We start from the raw sequence: 17,957 nt of genomic DNA on the forward strand, positions 1-17,957 counted from the left end.
AAATAAATTAGAACAATCTCCAGCTAAATACTGTATTATACTATCTCTCTCTATATAAAAATAATAGGTATAGAAAGGCCCCCTTGAGCTAACTAAATGATTCCTAATCCCAATGCCCCCCACTTACTTTCAGCTCTATGACAATAAAAAGCTACTTAACATCTCTAACTCTCTATTTCCTCATCCTTAAAATAAAAAAAAAAGAATGAAAATTACAATCACAGTGTTACTTCATTGGGAAAGTCATGAAATCTAATTAAAATATACTGAGTATTTACCATATTTATATATGGTAAGAACTGAATAAAACTATCTATAATAGGCTATATTAATATCTCTTTTCAAACACAAGCTCTTTGGTGGTTTTTTTCAAGACAAGGTTTCTCTGTGCACCAACTCTAGCTGTCCTAGAACTTGTTCTGTAGACCAGATTGGCCTCAAACACACAGAGATGCGCCTACCTCTGCCTCACAAGTGCTGGGATTAAAGGCATGTGCCACCACCACCAGCTCAAACACAAGTTCTTAAAATTATCTTACTGTCAGAATAAATTCCCAGATGCCTGTGCTTCAGTAATTATATATGCATGTGTATCATCAAAGGAATGATCACTTGTACAATTCAGTTAGTATTCTATCAATAGGTGTTAATAATAATGTACCTTCAGTAGAATACCATGACTGCTAACACACTTTATTCAGAAATGCAGAAAGCAGTGATATTTCAATTGTATTTTCATAAATAAAGTTTGCCTGAAGATCAGAGAGTAAAACAGCCACATTGGTCAGCCTTGCACACCAGGTAGTGGTGACACACATCTTTAATCCCAGTAGTCACATTAATTTGTCACAGAAACCAGGAGTTCGTGGTGCACATCTTTAATCCCAGCCCTAGAGAGAAATATAAAACGGGAGGAGACAGCTCTCAGGCACAGTCTCATTCTGAGATTCCTGGAGGCAGGATCGCATTTCAGACTAAGACAGAGGTAAGAGCCAGTGCCTGGCTATTTTGCTTTTCTGACCTTCAGGTTGAACCCTAATATCTATCTCTGGGTTTTTATTAATCATGCTACAGGAGAATGCAACATTTTTCTTCAAAAGACCACAAGTATATTAAAGATCATTTTAAAATGGAATTCCATATCCAACAGTATATGAAGCTCTTTTCTATAGAGTAGAAAAGCCAGATATGTCTGATATACACACTTCTAAATACATGTTTCATAAATCACTGAAGAACATTTTTCAAGACAAGCATAAAAAGATATTACTGCAGCATTTTAATTAAATATTAATATATGGAATCTTTTGAGGGAAGAGTTTGGATATATGTGCATAATCTACAGTTCTGTAATAGAACCTACCTAGAGGAGTCACAGTGTTCTCAACTTTAGAGATACAGGGCAGCTTCTTTCCAAGTGTAAAAACTGTAACAAGCATAGTGAGGAAATGAAAACCATGCTGCAGACATGGTACGCCTTTGTTCAAGTGACTACTTACATACTCATCAACTACTAAAGGAAAACTCTGATAATTACCATTATGAAACACGATCAGAAGAAGAAATGATATTCATTGTTTAATAACAGAAACAAATCCAACTTATTAGAATTATTTGTAAGATGAAGTAAATAAATGTCATTATGGGAGATAGAAAATTTATATAAGTATCTTGCTGTTTTCCAAATGTCCATATACTCAACTTTAAGCAAAGAAGGGATCCAAATCTAAGTTGCAATTCAATTCTATGAACTTTGCCAAAAGTATTCCAGGGGTAAAACAGACTTGTCAGTAAAATTAAATAATTCCATCATTTATTTCAAAACAAGAAACGCAGACCTGCCTTCAGAGAGACAAAAAATAATGTCAAGTTACAGTTTTGTTTACATATGAAACACTATCATTAATCAGCAAGTGATTCACAATGACCATATACACAATACCCTGACACTTTATCACCTAAAAGGTAAAAGTTAATTCTAAATGATGAAACATAGCTAAAATCTTATCACTGACATAAATTACCAACAGAGTAAAAATAAAAAGAAGTTCATGGCACTGGAATGAATGTACTCTCTGCCTTAGAGCTAATACTTTAATTTTCAAGAACCACAAAGAAAAAAATCAAAACTAGTCAGGAACAATGCAGCGTCTAAAAGCAATAAACTCAAAATTAAGTTATAAATAATTTAAAACATGTCATGAAGATGTATTAATAATTCATCAGATAAATAATTTACTAAATAATCAAATAAATAAATAATGAAATACATAAATAAATCAGCAAATAAATAATTCTACAAAATAACCTAAACAATAAGCCACCCAAACAAATCACAACCTATAAAACTACAATGACTTTCTGGATTCTGATAGTTTTAAATAAGCAAATGTACATAGAATATATCAATCCTTGTTAGAATTAGAAATATTTTTCAATGCTATTGGAAAATTCCTCATCTTAATACATGAGAACACATTTTCAATTTTTAAAAGCAACACGGGACTAGGCCTTATAAATTATTAAGATGATTATAATATCCACCTCTATATTTTGCATGTATCTTTAACATATTTTCCCTGAAACAAATGGACATGAAATATTCTTAAACTTCTTTTTCAAACGAATACTTACAGTATCACAGTGCTTCAACCTTTCTGCCGTTTTCCTCTCTTCACCCAGCCATCAGAACCTCTCTGCAGTGGGACAGCAATAAGAAAAGCCTTAGTGTGGACTGACAGCACTTCACTCACATACAATCCGTATCTATGAGTCCACAAAATAGGGGGGAGTGGACCGCAGTAGACAAACTGCGTCAAGTTTTAGAAATTCAGCCTCAAAGCAGAGCTTCCTCTATTGGAGCTGACACACAAGCTGTAACAATTTGCAGGATTTCAGATTGTGATGACAAAACCTTACAAAAACAAAGCAACTGACTGACATCTAAAGTGTCCTTACATCTGAGAACCTCAAAGTCTTGAAAAGTACACAATGAGATCACCTAACTGTTACAAACTGAATTTAGTCACAACCTAATTAGCATAAAGGGGTCAAACTACTAGGGAGACAAATATAGTCTTCACTAAACATTTTCTAAAATTTCTCATGTACTCCATATACAGCATCCTTGAAATCTTTCTGATTTGTCTATAAAACTTCAGGACTGTGTTGGATCTATGTTCTTCACTTAGCTAACACTGAAGATATAAACATTTTTAGAAACAGTACTAGAAAGAATAAAATGGTGATAAAATGGTTTTAATTATTCAGCTATCAAAAAATTTTTCAAAATTCCAAAACATTCTATCATATAATATATATACAGCTTTTAATGTTTTATATTTTTCCTTTTACACTATCAAAAATTTTCTGAAACAATATTTATTATTACAAAAATTACTTGAGCACTGAAGAGACGGTTCAGTGGTTAAGAAGGGCACAGCTCTTCCAGAGGAATACAAGTTCATTCTCAGCATACAAAACAGGCAGTTCACAAACACCTACACAACTCCAACTCCAAGGACCCCTGGCCTTTTGAGAACCCCCACTCACAGGCACATATACACACACACGATTAAAAATAATTTAAAAACTATTAGAAGCACTTGTGATAGCTATCCTCGCTTGTCAAACTGGCTATATTTGAAATGAACTAAAAACCAAAAGGCAGGGTATACTGTGAGGGATTTTTTTTCCTTAATTAAATCATTTGAAGTAGGAAGATCCACTTCTAATTCAGATCTTCTGAGGTGGGAAGACCCACTTTTAATCTGGGCCACACCTTCTGCTGGCAGCCTATATGAAGGCCATGGAAGAAGAAAGCTTGCTTGCTGTCTTTGCCTGCTTCTTCTCTTTCTCACTGGGGAGTCCATGCCTTCACTGGCAACTGAGCCTACTTCAGGATTATGGCATATGCCGAACATCAGCTGGTGAACTGGATTCTTGAACCTTCCGTTGGTAGAGAGTCATTGTTGGACTAGCTGGACCACAGCTTGTAAATTATTCTGATAAATCCCATATACGTGTGTGTGTGTGTGTGTGTGTGTGTGTGTGTGTGTAAATTTTGTTCTTATAGAGAGCCCTGACTAATGCAGAACTCAAGAACAAAATTCAGTAAACACCAATCAGTTCCTAAAATTAGGTTGATAAGTATTTTTTGAACCCCAGTTGGGGGTGGGGGAGTTCTCTACTTCTCCACTAACGCAATAAGCCAAATCCAGTTGAATTAATAAGACCAGGTTTTAGTAAACAGAACAAAGCAACACCAAGGTGATCTGGCAGGGGTGGGGAGAGAAATCCCATGGTAGGTCTAGGGTCTGGGTCTTAAATACCCTGTAGGCATGGTCTTGAGCATCTCAGGGGGAGGAGCCAACCTCTTGGTAGGCGTTCTGAGGGGTAGGGTTTAGAGAGGGAAGAGGGTGGCTGAGGCAGAGCTTCTACCTAAACAAGATATTTTCTGTATCATTTTAAATGTTTCCTTCTAAATACCAATTATTCTTCAGTCTGATATCCAGTTCTCAGTTTTCAACAGATCTCACTTCCACCAGAACACAATGTGCTTTTTCTTATCTATGACCTAATAAACTCAAACAGTGACCTTAAAAACTAAGTCACACCCCTTCCAAAGAAAAAGAATAACAACAACCAAATAATAATTAAACAACCAAAGTCCAGAAGTGAATAATCAAAGGCTGATTCCAATATCCTCTTCTGACATCTGTGGGTACCATGCATGAATGCAAGTGGTAACAATACAGACATGCAGGCAAAACACCCATAAAATTAAAAAATGTTTTAAAAGAAATATAATTATTTCATTATTATTAAAGAATACAAAAGAGAAAAGAAAGTATATACAATATTCAAATAGACAATGGTATAAATTTTTCCAGACTAATTAAAGATATATATGAATGGTCTGAGAAGGAAAAGAAGACAAGAAATGATCTATGAAAATATATGGGTAACTATCAGTTTCCAGATTATATTTGTTACAATTACTCTACCAAACACACAGGCTAGCATTTCCTTTCCTGAATGTACTCTAGAGGAAAAATAACAGGGTCAAGTGGACTTAGTAATGAAAGTTATTAAAGACAAAATTTCAAGAGTTAAAGGTTTCCTCTCACGGTGGGAATATCGTGTCCCTACTACAAAAACTATGCTATTTTATTAAATCAAAGTTAATTTTAGCATGCAATTTTATAAAGTAAAACATTATATGATGCTGGGAAGATAGTTCATGAAAAAAACTTCTGACCATTAAAGCACAAAGACATGAATTCAAATCCCTAGAATCACTTAAGAGCCAAACAAGCAGCACGCCAAGAGGAAGACAGAAGGTAAAGGCAGGAAAACCTTCAGAAGTCTGCTCATGCAGAGTCGGCAGAAGGGAAAACCAATGATAGGCCACGTCTCTCATGAGGCCCTAGACCCAACTTTGTCTTCTGGCCATCACACACACTGCAGTATATGTACATTTCTGTTTACTCATACAAATGTGTATACGATTATCTAACACATACTGTACAAATGAAACATTAAAACTCTATCAGTCTAGTCTACAAGGGAAGTAGAAAAAGACAAGATTTCCTGAGTAAATTGGGAGCTTGGGGATCATGGGAGAGAATGTACCATGAGCCTCACACATGCTGGGCAAAGCATTCTACAACTGAGCTATATCCCCAGCCTGTTTTTATTTTTCTCTTATTGTCTTTCATTTTTATTTTAGTTTTTAAAAATTTTTATTTAATTGGCCAGGCTAGCCTTCAACTTCTGAACCTCGTGCTTCCCCCATCCAAGTACCCAGAATTTCAGGGCTGAACCACCACCAGCTTAGGTACTTCTCATACATTCCAAGAAACGTTTATTTTTCAATGGTTAATTCTTAGAATTTACTATATATTATTTACAGAATATCTGCTAATTTTATCTTCTTTTTTCTAAGCAATTAAGAACTAACACTAGTGTTAAGCTGTAAATATTAGCAAGAAAATCAAGTGGAAATAGTTCATGCCTTGTTCTCACCTAATTATAAAAATTATCTTAAAAGGTTATGTAACTTATTTCAAATTCTATATAGTTAAAATCATAACTGTTCCTAATTATATATCTGAACTGAAATTATAATAAATTAAATATTCTGAATTTAAACATCATTATGAATTTTACAATTAAGTCATTCTTATAATTTATATAAAATCTTTTAACAAAAAATTAGATCTAAAATTCTAACACCTTTTTGTAAATAAAGTCATTAATTTTCAGTCATCCTTTGATTAGATTGACATTTATATGTAAAGATATATAGGTTATTATTTTTGGTTTTAAGTTCCTCCTAACAAGTATAAATAAAAATCATTAACTAAAGGTTATTTAAAGTTTTTCAATTTAAATTAGGCTTCCTAAACTTAGGATAATTTTTGGTAAATGCTTTTTATTTAAAAAGTATAAACTGCCATATAATTATAAATGCAATTTAAATCTGTTACTTAATTTGATATAATTTAAATTCAAAGAAATAAAGAATAGTTATTATAACTTTTAATTAGACTACATTTGAAATAGTTATTTTTATGTCACTTTAAAAATGTGTGAAATTTTTTTTAAAAAAAGATTGTTTTAAAAAATAAAAGAAAAAAGAAAAGGTAAGGTTATATACCATTTCCACTTCATTTTACTGTCAATGTTTTATTTTATGTTAAAATTAATCCTTGTGTTCTAAGAGATGGCACTAAACTCAATTTCACTACTCAATAACATTTGTAAATTTGCTATAGTCAAGTGAAGTTCATTAAAAAAATGCTAGTCAACAAGAGCTCTAGGCATAGTTTACAAATAAAGTTTCTAGAGTCCTTAAGAGACTGAATTTAACATCCTGTATGGTTACTGACTGAACTATTATAATCAAAAAATTTACAACAAAAATTAATCTAAAAAATATTTAAGTAAAAGAAATATTTCACAGTCCACTGTAAAAACTATGCTTTCAATTGTAGGGTTAAGACAGCCCCTTTAGGGGGCGGGGTTTGCCTCGGGCGAATGCCTGCCAATAAATGGGCGCGCAGAGAGGCGGCTCGGCCCTTTTTCCTTCCTACCTCCTGTGCCATGCGGGAACTTCGGTTCTGTAAGTTTATCATTAAAGTGTGAATATTCTTTAGTATCTGCATTGCATTTATTTACGCCGATACATTTGGCACCCTCCCCATGGGGCTTTGCCTAGACCCGGCCCAAATCGGAGTCTCTTGAGGCCCACCACCCCGAGCCGCTGCGGTGGTCTCTCTGGGCGCGCGGAAGCAGCTGAGATTCTGAGCGACTCGATTTTCTCTGCTGCTTGCTAGAGAATCAAGCGGGACTGGAGAGCTAGCACTCCCCGGGTTTGAAATCTGCAGCACCTCTGTAACAGCGTGATCACTCTCTGTTCCCCTCCCACCTCCGCCAGCGCTCGGGTCACGTGACAGCAGCCCTGCGAGCCCCTGCACAAAAAACACCGGCATCCCTTTGATTTGTTTACTATGCTGGCTTTTCTTTATTCCCTTTCTAGCCCAATTGCTACTTATCAGTCTGGTGTCTGTTTCAATTTTGTTTTTGAGTCATTTATTTCAGATTTAGGCCACGTGAACTCAACTGGACTCTTTTGCCACCACTGGCAGGAACCAGTCATTACAGGTAAAAGAATTTTTTTTTCTTTTATAAATAATGTCTTGAGAACGTGACAATTTCAGATTTCAACAGCTTTTTTGAGTGCACCATTTGGGAGATCTTACAAGAGGTGTCTATTACCCCACATCTATGGATATTTCTGGGATTCTTAATTTTCCTTAGCACTATCTGGTTTGATAATAGGAAAATGATCAAATCTCTTAAGGCAGAGGTTGAACGTTTAAAAATTATTGAGAATAACAACAATATTCTCAAGAATCAGTTTGAAGTTCTCCAGGAAGAAAACAGATCTTTGTTTAACATGACTCGGTTAACTGAGCAAAATCTAGAAAAGGTACAGGCTGATGTTAAGGGAAAATTCATTACTATGGAAGAAGGAACAGCTAAATTAGATCGTAAGTTCCAGCAGTCCCTTTCTGTAGGAACTGAAACATTAACTGAGAGAATCAAAACTGCTGAATGTGAAAATCAAATTTTGTCTAAAGCTTATGACAGATTGGCGGAAAGATTATCAATACAAGAAGGCACGGTTTATGCCATAAAAATTATGTCCAAAGATGACAAGTTATCTCTAATGGACAAATTTCATACTTTAGAATCCTCAATGAAGGCTCTGGAACATAATTCTGGACAGGAGATTCAGACATTACAAAAAGCAATGGTGAATAGAATTGAAAGTCAAGACTGAGGAATTTCTAAATTCTGATGAAGAAGAGCAAAGGGTAGAAAGGCAAATTTTAACTACATCTGTGGATAAACCCCTCCGGGACAATTTCCACAAAGCTCTACCTACAGCTCTACATGCCTTTCCAGTAATAACAACAGAAAAGGTGATTGGTTCCAGAAACCCTAGGGTCATCAAGGAAGATACATTGGAGCCTGTCCATATGAATGATGTCAAAGAAATTAAACAGGCCGTCATGACGTTTGGGATGCACGCCTCTTTTGTTAAAGAGATGCTAAAATCTTGGGCCACAACAAGCAGAGCAACCCCCTTGGACTGGATCCAGCTGAGCTCCGCGGTACTTGAGAGTGGACCGCAATTAAAATGGAAATGCTTATTCAGGCAAGAGGCTAGACTTTTAGAGCAGCAGGAAAAGGCGAAGGGAATTGACATTTCCCTAGATAAAATTCTAGGTGAAGGGCTCTTTTCCGACCCTCAGGAACAAGCTAACTTGGATGAAAACATACTCTCCATGTGTACTACAGCAGCCTTAAGGGCTTGGGACAGAGTACAAGACCAAGGACAGAGAATGGAATCATTTGTCACAGTTAAACAGGGTCAGAGAGAACCCTTTAGTGACTTTTTACAAAGGTTAACTAAGGCTGTACAAATAGGGATATCTGACCCAGAAGCAAGACGTATAATAATTGAGTCTTTGGCTTACGAAAATGCAAATGTGGAATGCAAAAAGATCTTGGGGCCTTTAAAGTTCAGATCAGCGTCCTTGGAAGAATGGGTCTTGCATACACTAAATGTTGACACATTTGACTATGCCACTGAAGCATGGGTAGAAGAAGCAATTTCCAACGGTAAAAGGAGATACCAGAATACCAAATGTTTTAATTGTGGCAAACTGGGTCATATGAAAAGGAATTGTAAACAACGGATTTTCAGAAATAATAATAATGCATCTTCTAGAAATAACAGAAATAGACGGACTCAGCCTTCAGGTTTATGAAGAAGATGTGGAAAAGGCAGGCATTGGACGAATGAATGCAGGTCTACAAGAGATAGACAAGGCAATCTGATACAGACGGGAAACGTGAGGGGGGGGCCTCACAGGTCCCCATGGCAAACATGGTTCAGTAATTTCCATTTTCTGCAGAGAACTTGCCTCGTCAGGACAATTAGGAAGCCACATGCCTACTGTTACAAGCACTAGTAATCAGAAAGATGAGTTACGTGTGTTTTGGCAAACTTCTATAAATGATCAAAGACCTAAGCTGAGAGTGTGTGTAAATGGCATTTTTATTACTGGCCTGCTGGACACAGGTGCTGATGTAAGTATCATTACCCCAGAATCTTGGCATCCATATTGGCCTCTTCAGAATGTAAATGTTCAGCTCCTGGGAATTGGAACCCTATCTCGAGTAAGGCAGAGCACGAGATGGGTGGAAATGTACAGGGCCTGAGGGACAAATAGGAAAATTAAGGCCATATGTAGCCAATATTGCAATGAATTTATGGGGTCGTGACCTATTACAACAATGGAATACCCAAATTAACATTCCTGCTACTTCTAGAGCCTATATTTCTGAAAACAATATTAAAAGATATTACAAACGGAGAAAACCGGCCATTAGGGCTGTGCAAGAACAAGCAATTGATGTCCCTTCAGAGATACCAACAGCCTTGCCTCTAAAATGGTTGACTGAGAAACCAATATGGACAAAGCAATGGCCTTTAGCTGAGGAAAAGTTACAGGCTTTAGAACAGCTGGTACAAGAACAATTAGATGCTGGACATATAGAAGAATCTACCAGCCCTTGGAATTCTCCTGTATTTGTGGTTAAGAAAAAATCAGGTAAATGGAGAATGATGACAGATCTCAGGGCCATCAACAAGGTTATTCAACCTATGGGCCCTCTGCAATCTGGAATTCCTTTGCCCTCTTTATTACCAAAAGGATGTCCTCTCATAGTTATTGATTTAAAGGATTGTTTTTCACTATACCTTTGCAAAAAGAAGATAGAGAAAAATTTGCCTTCACAGTGCCTACTTATAACAATTCTCAACCTTCGAGGAGGTACCACTGGGCCTTCCTCCCCCAGGGTATGCTAAATAGCCCCTCCCTGTGCCAATATTTTGTGAACCAACCATTGCAAATAATATGCAAGAAATTTCCCAAATCTATAGTATACCATTACATGGACGACATACTGTTATCTGATTCAAACATAGATACCTTGAACAGACTGTTTGAAGAAATACAGATACTGTTACCTAAATGGGGATTGCAAATTGCTCCTGAAAAGATTCAGAAGGGAGATTCTGTTAATTATTTAGGTTATAGAATAGGTTTGCAAAAAATTAAGACACAAAAGGCACAAATTCTTAATGACTTTCAAAGACTGTTAGGAGACATTTCCAGTCTATGACCATCTATCGGAATAACACCTGATCTAATAATTCATTTGAACAAAACCTTGGATGGTGATAAAGATTTAAACAGTCCTAGAGAATTAACAGCTGAAGCAGAAAAGGAACTGACAATGATTGAGGAGAAATTACAACAGGCACATGTGGACAGAGTGAATCCAAAGCTCGGTTGTATTCTCGCCATATTACCGTCAAAAATTTCTCCTACAGGAATTTTAATGCAGAGAGATGATATTATCTTGGAATGGATCTTTTTACCACATAAACCAAGTAAGAAACTGAAAACGTATGTGGAAAAAGTCTCTGAGTTAATTATAAAAGGCAAGCTGAGACTTCGTCAACTAGCAGGCATAGACCCAGCAGAAATTATAGTGCCTTTCACTACTGATGAACTAAAGAAATTATGGGAAGATAATGAACCATGGCAAAGAGCTTGTGCTAATTTTTTGGGAGAAATTAATAACAACTATCCAAAAAGCAAGCGGCTTAACTTCATAAAGAGAACTTCTTGGATCCTTCCTCGAATCGTCCGTGATGCTCCAATAACTGGAGCCCGTACATTCTATACTGATGCCAATAAATCAGGGAAGGCAGGTTACAAATCAGAAGACTTGGGTAAGGTGGAACAAAGTCCTTATGATTCTGTCCAGAAGGCAGAATTATATGCCATTCTTATGGTACTAAGGGATTTTAAAGAACCTATTAATATAGTTACTGATTCACAATACGCAGAAAGAGTTATTTTACATATTGAAACTGCTGAATTTATACCTGATGATACAGAAATAACCTCATTGTTTATCCAGGTTCAAGATTTAATCAGGAACAGGCTTCGCCCTATGTACATAACACACATCCGATCCCATACGGGTCTGCCAGGTCCTCTAGCACAAGGTAATGCAGAAATTGATCAATTATTGATTGGTAGTATGCTACAAGCCTCTGAATTTCATAAAAAACATCATGTTAATAGCCAAGGTTTGAAGAAAGAGTTTTCTATTACATGGCAACAAGCTAAGGAGATTGTGAAGAAATGCCCTACCTGCTCTTTCTATAACCAAACGCCAGTGTCAGCAGGGGCTAATCCAAAGGGCACACATAGAAATGAAATCTGGCAGATGGATGTGTTCCACTTTGCAGAATTTGGCAAATTGAAGTATGTTCATCACACCATTGACACTTATTCAGGCTTTCAGTGGGCAATTGCTTTAAGTCCAGAAAAAGCTGATTCAGTAATCACTCATTTATTAGAAGTCATGGCTATCATGGGTATACCTACACAAATAAAGACAGATAATGGTCCTGCTTATGTCTCTAGGAAAATGAAAAGGTTTTTTGATTATTACAATATCAAGCATGTTACAGGTATACCATACAATCCTACAGGTCAAGCAGTCATAGAAAGATCAAATCGAACTATAAAGGATATGTTGAACAAACAGAAAGGGGTGGAAAACACCCCCAGAAATAGGTTACATAATGCTTTGTTAACCTTGAATTTTCTCAACGCTAATGAGAAGGGAACGACGGCTGCAGAAAGACATTGGATAATGGAAAAGTCTGCTGAACTAAATCAACCAGTTTATTTCAAGGATGTGCTGACCTCACAATGGAAGCCAGGAGATGTGCTGCGTTGGGGAAGGGGTTTTGCTCTTATCTCCACAAGTTAGGAAAAATTATGGATACCGTCAAAATTAATAAAGGTTCGCTTTGAGGAAGAGAAGTCACTTGGAAAAGATAAATAACAATTCATTCACAAGGATGACCGGCATTCAGATGGTAAGGATTACAGATAGGTTGGGGGCAGGGTTCTTTTCTTATCTCCACAGGAAAATATTCATCTCCAAAGAATTTAAGGGACCCTGAATATTTAATTACTGATGGATGGAAAATAGTTACGACCCACTAAACATCAACAATAAAATTCTATACATATTGTAAGTATTGATTTTTTTATATATATTTATATGTTTTATTGAACACTTCTTTATAAATGTGTAGAGCCGGTTTTGGAGTTGGACTATGGCTCAGTCCCTCTTCAATTCCAAGCCTGTTGATAAGAGATATTTCAGAGTTTCTGTCTCAGGTCAGGAGCCATGAAATGGGACAGAATAAGAATAATTTTATATTTGATAAACTTTCTTTGCCTTTCCTCATATCTGTGTCTTTCTTTATATGTCAGTATATGTCCTTGTTAATGTTTAAATTTCCCATAACAAGCAACATATTTTCCTACAGTAATCTTTGAAATTTCCAGGATGAAGATGGGGCCCTACAACATCAACTCAATCTGGCTTTTATGACGTCATGAATTTTTCTTTTTTTTAAGCGCTAATATTAGACCTGTTTTTTGGTACCAACTGCAAGAGACAATTTCGAATGATGCACATCTTTGACAACACTCTGGCCGGACCTTCTCAAAACACTCAGAGACTAGTTATAATTTTCTTAACTCAGAGGTTAATTTGGGAATTTTACCATCATTTGCTTTCACAGGGGCCCCTAAGAACGTCGCGCCCATGTCAGCTAGAAGCAATCTAAGAGGACGACGTCCCCTCTCCCAACAGAGTTTGCCCACAGGGTTAGGGACATCTTTTAGTGGTTGGTTTAGGGTTGAGGGGATGGGGAGATATTGTATGGAATTAGGGGTGTATTCAAAAAAAAAGAGGGGGATTAACTGGTTTGATGGAATGATTGGTATTTGTGACTTACTGTTTTTAGAAAATTATATTGGTACTGTTTCTTGTATATTGATATATTGAATATTGAATGTGAGTGTTCCTACCTCTATTTTTGTATAAGAGTATGCTTATATTGTATGGATACATCTATCATATCACAATGTACATTTCTAACTCTGGTACTATTTATGTAATAACATTGTTTACATTTTGATATGTAATGATATTGTTTACAGGTGAAGATCATTGTCTTCATATATTGCACAGTTGTTTATTCTCTTAGTTTTCAAATTAGATAGGTATTGAGAATTATGTTTGTCATATTATTTTTAGGTTAATCAGGTCTTTTAGATACATAGAGATTATTTTTAGTATAGATAGTATAATCTTCAGCCTCTTTGAAGAGCTGTAGAAAATGGCCTTTAATCTAACCTAGAATTCTGTGCCATCGAGACACAATTACTCCTGGCAACACCACTCTACTCCCGAGAGAACGTTGAGCACCAAAGACATTCCACTGGGAGCTTGTCTTCTTGGCAGAACTGGCCTTTGGGTTAAGAAAAACCCATACCTCAACTACTGACTAAGATATGAAACAGGATTGTCTTATCTTGCCAAGACAGGGTAGGATAATTCTAAGAAAGTGCCTTGCATTTGATAATGGTATGTCAGTTATGTTAGGCCTTAGCCAAATTTGGTTGACTCAACATTGCAAACGAGATTTTGGGTGATTGCCCAGGTAGTCAGTTGTCTCTGTCATTTGTTGCACATTTTGGATATCTCTCATTTGTTAAGTAATATTTACTCCCTTCTCAGATCTTTGATGGAGTTGAAGATTATTTAATTGTAGTTACTCTCTAGCAAAACTTTTTTTCTCAATATTGTTTGTTATATTTATCATTTGTTATTATTGTTTATAGTTATATTTGGTTTAGTTCTGTCTTATTTAGACAAAAGGGGGAGATGTAGGGTTAAGACAGCCCCTTTAGGGGGCGGGGTTTGCCTCGGGCGAATGCCTGCTAATAAATGGGCGTGCAAAGAGGCGGCTCGGCCCTTTTTCCTTCCTACCTCCTGTGCCATGCGGGAACTTCGGTTCTGTAAGTTTAACATTAAAGTGTGAATATTCTTTAGTATCTGCATTGCATTTATTTACACCGATACAATATTTCACTACACAAAAATCAGATAAATGATGTAGTTTAGCAATTCAGTATAATGGTGCTCATCTCTGTGAATAAACACAAATCTAATGGCTCATGTGACTCAGTGTGGTCTACTCACAACTCATTTGTAAATGCTACATCAATAAGAGAAAGACTCATCTGTTCAAAGAAAGCAGGACAATTCCTTTACAGGAAGAAATGGGAAAATATAAGTATGCTATACTAACTCTGGTATCAAATTTACTAATGTGCGTTTTCAGGTTGAAAAATTTAAAACTATTTTTAAATGCACATAATACCATTCTAATACCCATGTTTTCATCAATAAAAATTTATACTAAGCACAATTCATATTATGTCTTCTAATTTAAATAAATACACAAGACTATCTGCTCATCTTTGTACATTATAAAAAAATAAACAGGGGCAAAACTGAAGCCTGTTTACAACCTCTAGGACAGTGGTTTCCAACCTGCGGATCACCTAAAGCCATCAGAAAACAAAGATATTTACATTACCATTCATAACAGTAGCAAAATTACAGTGAAGAAATAATAAAAACAATTTTATGTGGAAGTCAGCACAACATGAGGAACTGTAATAAAGGGTCGCTGAAGCATTAGGAAGGATGAGAACCACTACTCTTAGGATCACCTCAATACTAACCACTCCCCTAACTGGTAGGTAAGTTCATTTCTCATTTTTTATTTACACATACAACAATGTGTTTTATATTTTCAATTATCATTAATGGTATCACACTAAAAGTATTTAATACTTTTAATTCAATAGTAGTTTTAAGATCTACTGGTACATCAATGTACTTCATCTTAATTATGAAGTACTGGGCCATATATCGCTATATTTTATTTATTCATTCTCCCACAGGTTCTCATTTTTCACTGTTACAGTGTTTAAACAAACATCCTTGAACAAGTGTGTGTGTGTGTGTGTGTGTGTGTGTGTGTGAGAGAGAGAGAGAGAGAGAGAGAGAGAGAGAGAGAGAGAGAAAGGAGTTTCTCTTAAGCAAGTAGAGCTTCTCATCTTAGGAGCCACATTTGCTACTAATGATTTCTGTGGCTTGTCCTATAAGTTACACGTAGAAACTTTAGCAATAGCTCTGACTTCTATCTAGTAGATGTCAATAACACTTACCATGGATGACAATCAAAAATGTTTCCATATACTGCCAGATATCCCTTAGCTGTAAAACAGCCCACTTGAGAATCACTGTCCTAAAGTCACTGAGTGTTCCAAACACCCAAGAACTCAGAAGACAGTATGAAAAAAAAAAACAATAGACACCCCAGCATACCACCTCTCCATTATAGTTCACAGTCCAGCACTAAGAAGCCAGAAAAAAAAAAAAACAGAAGAATGAATAGTTGAGCATTGGCTTATGTTGAAAATCAAATTATATAAGCATGGTACCGAATTTTAAGATCTACTTCAATATTCTATACTAAGGAATCATTAAAAGTTTCTGGGGAAATGTATAGAATGACCAAAGACACATTTTAGAAAGATGAATCAAGCATCAATAAGAACAAACTGAGGGGAAACACAAACAAGGGAGGCCAATCTGAATCCAGAAATCCAGATGAAGAGCCTAGGCACAGAAACCATGCAACCAACCAATCTTGATATATTACTGTCTTACTAGCATAAGCAAGACAAGAGAGGGAAAGACTGTCTTTATTTACTTATTCATTCCATTAGGAATACTTAGGTAAAACTCTATTATAATATCCCTAGCACTAATAGTTTATGTAAGGATCTGCCTGTCAAAGAGCACTGAGATTCTGAGTTAGAAAGTGACATGGAAAAAAGAGAGACATGTCTGGACAGAACGCTGGACTTCAAGACTAGTGGTTATTACCATTTTAGAAGTGCTAAGAATTTTGTTTTAAGATTTTTATTTCTATGTAAAGTATTTCTATAAATACATTTTTCAAAGATTTTAAACTTATCCAAGTCTTGAGTATTAAACTAAAATGACAAGCACATCTCTGAACCTAAGAACTAGAATATATCCAATATCTTCTACTTCTCACTTGTTCTTCACCAAATATATACTGCCTCCCAAACATATAGCTAATTAACACCATATTGAATTTTTCTTAACTATATACTCTTACTTTTTCACTCTATATATAATTAATATATTTAGCTGTTAATCTGTGTTGAATTTCCCATTTAATGTAATGGACAAGTCCACATTTTTAGTTAAGAAACACTATTTTTTTTCACTAAACACTTTGTTTTTAAAATAACATGTGAACATTCACGCCCAGAGTTCACTGCTATATAACATCAGTGTAGAGATCATATATTCTAGTGGAATTTACTACATTATTTGGCTAAATTGAAATAGCACTACATTGCCTTTAAAAAATATCCATTTATACCCATTTATACTCTCAGCCTCAATCTTTTGGAAAACCTCCTTCAGCAAATGAAGAAGAGGAGGTGGAAAGAATATTATGAGCCAAAAGATAGCAAGATGGCTGCATATGCTGTCTTTTGGGCAAAACTATCAAGATTATCATCTTACAGTATCTGCTGTTAACAGTCCAGCATGAATTAGAAATGAGCACACACAGCTCTACCTCCTTTCTAACTATTAGATAGTTACTAACAAATTTCAGCAGTCCCTGTCTTTAGTTGTGTACCTAACTGGTGAGTTTACCAGACTCCAAAGGGTTCCCAGTTCAAATAAAACTAAGCCATAAATGTGGGAATCTTTTGTAAAGAGGAGAGGGGAATAACAGGTGTAGGAGAAAAACAAAAGGTCACAGGTAGGTGGTAAGAGTAACCAGAAGGGATTAAACACATGTATGAAATTATCAAAAAACAAATATACTTAATGAAACCTTTTTTAAAAAAGAATTTGTAAAACGCACTCACAAAACTTATAAACAGGAATTACAAATGCTCTTCACAGAGGACTGGACATCAGGAACTACCAAACTTACACCATCCCATCTTTTGAGGACTTCTCTGGAAATGGGCTTCACTTTGGTCTCTACATATCAATTCCTTATTTGTTTTTCCTCAACATTTACCATTGTTTCGTGTATATGAGTGTTTTGCCTGCACATATGTAAATGCACCATGTATGTGCAGTGCCCAAGAAGGCTAGAAGAAGGTATTGGATCCCCTGAAATTGGAGTCAGGCAGCTGTGAGCACATGGGTGCTGGGAACTGAGCCGGCATCCTCTACAAAGACAGCAAGTATGCTTAACCGTTGAGACACCATGGAACATACTCCTTGTTTTATTCTTGTTTGTTGCTTGCTTGCTTGCTTGCTTTTTATGACCATGACTGATTGCCACAGCTCTATTTTAT

General features: G+C 35.9%; 1 protein-coding gene across 4 annotated transcripts in view; it reads right to left on the bottom strand.

Annotated features, from left to right (window-relative positions):
- The window catches only part of Tbc1d5 (TBC1 domain family member 5), a 452,807-nt gene that overhangs the window by 409,741 nt on the left and 25,109 nt on the right, over positions 1 to 17,957 (bottom strand). For 3 of the 4 annotated variants that reach the window (XR_005974648.1, XM_041656299.1, XM_041656296.1), the window contains exons 2-3: positions 2,635 to 2,696; positions 1,364 to 1,426 (exon numbers count right to left, since the gene is read on the bottom strand). The gene's annotated coding sequence lies outside the window, so the exon portion shown is untranslated. The remainder of the gene's footprint in view (positions 1 to 1,363; positions 1,427 to 2,634; positions 2,697 to 17,957) is intronic. The other variant, XM_041656297.1, reaches the window with a different exon arrangement.

This window comes from Microtus oregoni, unplaced genomic scaffold (genome assembly GCF_018167655.1).
Source record: "Microtus oregoni isolate MIOR12 unplaced genomic scaffold, Mior012 000007F_ref0000211, whole genome shotgun sequence".
Taxonomy (NCBI): domain Eukaryota; kingdom Metazoa; phylum Chordata; class Mammalia; order Rodentia; family Cricetidae; genus Microtus; species Microtus oregoni.